Raw genomic sequence first — 3274 nt, 5'->3', positions numbered from 1 at the left:
ATATATGTCATTTTTTGCTACTGATCTAGTACGGTTCCTAAAGCATTCAATTTGTGTTTTTAGAGCATCTCGATGATATCAAGCGCCTCCGTATGTATTTTTTTACAGTTGGGATTAAGAAAGCGGAAATAAGTTCTCAACATAAATCAAAGGGCGTGCAATCAATCGTATGCCGAAATGGTTTTTGTTGTTGTTGTTGTTGTTGTTATTGAAGCGTGGGGCATTAGCCCGCGCCGTCGCCCCCGTCCCGTCTGCGTGATGGAACTCAACACGCATTCCAGAGACCGCCGGAAATTCGATTAATTTTGGTCACCCAGCAGTTTGTGGACCGTGCTCTTCTTAATTCCTACTTGTTAGATAATCGCCTAAACAGTCTAATGATGAAAATAACAATGATAATACTTGGCTGTTTTTTTTTCTGTGTCGAATTTTTCCAAGCGATTTTTTTCTCATTCATGTTATCAGTAAAAAAAAGTTCACGCTGAAATTTTGGTCATACACACATATACATCAATTTATACATATATATGCACACATATTAAATATACATATATTGAGCTGCCTAAGTTGGTCGCTATTCTTTTCATATCATCATACATGGTCTACGGTAGGTAACTTCGACGAGGCATAATGCGAACTCTAACAGGATAATAAATGTTGCAAGATAATATTGCTAAAACTAGTATGAGAAAAAATGAAATTATGTTGCTTTACTTTCGTATATCGGAACTTTCATATTATATTCCTGGGTTATACCATAGTGGTTATAGGTACCAACCGGGGAAAAAGCAGTTACAATCGTATGGCTCACATATTTTGGAATATTCAAAGATTATTTCTGTATATATCGGAAAAAAAAACCTACATCGTTTCTCTATTTTCTCAGAGAAATATCGCCGAACCGATAATAACTGCTCGAAGAATACTACCCTCTATCGTTTGAAGTATTTTGGATAGCTATACAACTCTTTGATTCAACTTGTTTTTTGCCACTATCGACAGCTGTCGTAAGGTTCGCACAGCGGAACCCCTTACATATACATTTTACATTAGACCCGATAGTCTACAATTAATAGTCGTATCTAACGGATCGATCATAGCGGCGTTGTCCTGTGTGTCGTGAAGATACACAATGAGGTTGTACGTAGCATCGTTTTACACTGGGGGCCACCTATCACGGATCGCCGAAATAACGTATAGAAACAAGACTATATATTTAGCTGTGGCAAAATCATGACTTCGAAGGATTTATTTGCGGTCGACAAATAGCAATTCAACATACATAAACAGGAGTGTATATATATATATAAATATATGCGTTATGTGTATATATATACATACACATAACGCAGAGAAACAAGAGGAATGCTATATTTGAATGTGTAGCGAGAATTTGTATTATACGATTATAGTAGTGTAGATATGAGGGAAACGGTGTTGTTAAGGTGAACGACAGGATCCGACACTGCTTTCTAGATGAAGAGTTTGTAAAAGAAAGAAACGGGGTCCTTCGCAGCCCAATATTTAGAAATAGCACGTTGTTATTGTGAATAGCAAGTACCACCCTATACTGACCGCAGCAGGGTTGGAGACAGAGCAGAAAAACCTATATATAAATACGTAGGAGTGATGGAACTCGATCACGTTTTACTGTGAAGACATGGTAGGCCAAACATGTTTATAGCCTAACGTCATGATAACCATGGTACGCTAGATATGAAATATAAATCGTAAAAAATAAAACTTAATGTTACGAGCTAAGATTATATTTCTAGAATAACAGGTAACATAAGATGAACTACAGAAAGGGACACGTGTAAAATTATGATAAGACATGCAATTTATATATATATAAAGGAAATTTGGGCCATATTTAAAAGTAATAAGACGAAACGCAAACCTTCCAAGGGTATTGATTTAAATTGTTTGCGTGCGTGCCACGCAACTAAGTTGGGCAACAACGAGGACTACACAACTGACCGAGCAATCGGTGTCCCCCAGTAGCAGAATCAATGACTAGCACGTAACTTGAACTTTGTCCACCCAGCCGAGTACGAACCACACGAAGTAACTAATGCAATATCTGAGATAAGCAGGAACAATAAGTATATGGTTAATTTTGTTTTGTATTTATTGATTACCTATTTATTTTTATTATGTAACATGTTGCAATATAGTTTTCGAGGCACAAAATTCTGTAATTACTATCGTGCATCTCGAGCGGGATAGCATGACACTTGCACATCGTTGAGAACAAACCAAACGATTTTGAATTACTCTGTACTTGCTCGTATAGTTTACTGAAATGTCCGACAGCGACATGTTTCCATTTGTGCGATAACTTTAGATGCTGATGAAAAGACGGATTTCGGTAAATCTACCATAGACTAAAGTTAACGCTTGTTATCCGGATACGCACCCCTCTCGGTATGTGCTCTGTTCTTAATATTGTGATCATTGCATTCATCATACACTGTGCATAGCTTGATCCCGAGAGACTAACTGTGTACCGTACATGCATGATCGACTAAATGACCTGTATTAAAAAGAGGGGGGTAAGTGGCGTGTATGTTAACATACGAGCAGGTTCTCAAATCATGGGATATGGTTGTAATGCTTCAATTGGAGAATTGCTCAAGAAAAAAAAAACAAATAAACTTAGGCAATGTCCAATACATGTGCTTTTGGTTTTTCGAAATCGAAGACTGAGATGCTAAGATATGGTAGTGAATAGCGTGCCGGCTGTGGAAGACAACCATTGCTATCAAACGAGCTATGTAGTGAAGAGGTGCATTTTCAAGTACTCTTCAATATAGCAAACACCGATAAACTTTTCGACAAAGCGGAAAACTTTTACGGAGAAACTTGACCAGGATCTGAACGCTGTCAGAAAAGTGTGTACATGTCCAGTGCGATCACCCTAAACTGTTACGCATTTTATGAAATTCGTTTTGTCCATCATGTCTTCGATATCTATGTCCATACAGACGCCCGGATGAGAGCTTTTCCAGCGGTCTCACCTGAACGAACTCAGGCCAAAAACGATTGAAATTATAGGCAAGCACCTAAACCGTCTGTGTATAGAAATACCCGACAATACTACATATAGCAACTCGAAAAAAAAAAAAAAGGAGAAAAAGCTCTGACGTGAGTATCTATTTTAGGATGTTACAGAAACAGCACAATTGTTGAGACATTTAGCCCTATACACAGAATATAGGTCAAACGTGCCCTAATTAATACATCGTAGAATAGGTGCCCTGCCAGGTCAATG

Source organism: Varroa destructor, unplaced genomic scaffold, assembly GCF_002443255.2.
Source record: "Varroa destructor unplaced genomic scaffold, Vdes_3.0 BEIS01000002.1, whole genome shotgun sequence".
Classification (NCBI taxonomy): domain Eukaryota; kingdom Metazoa; phylum Arthropoda; class Arachnida; order Mesostigmata; family Varroidae; genus Varroa; species Varroa destructor.
The sequence above is the reverse complement of the archived record's forward strand: the minus strand, read 5'-3'. Positions refer to the sequence as shown.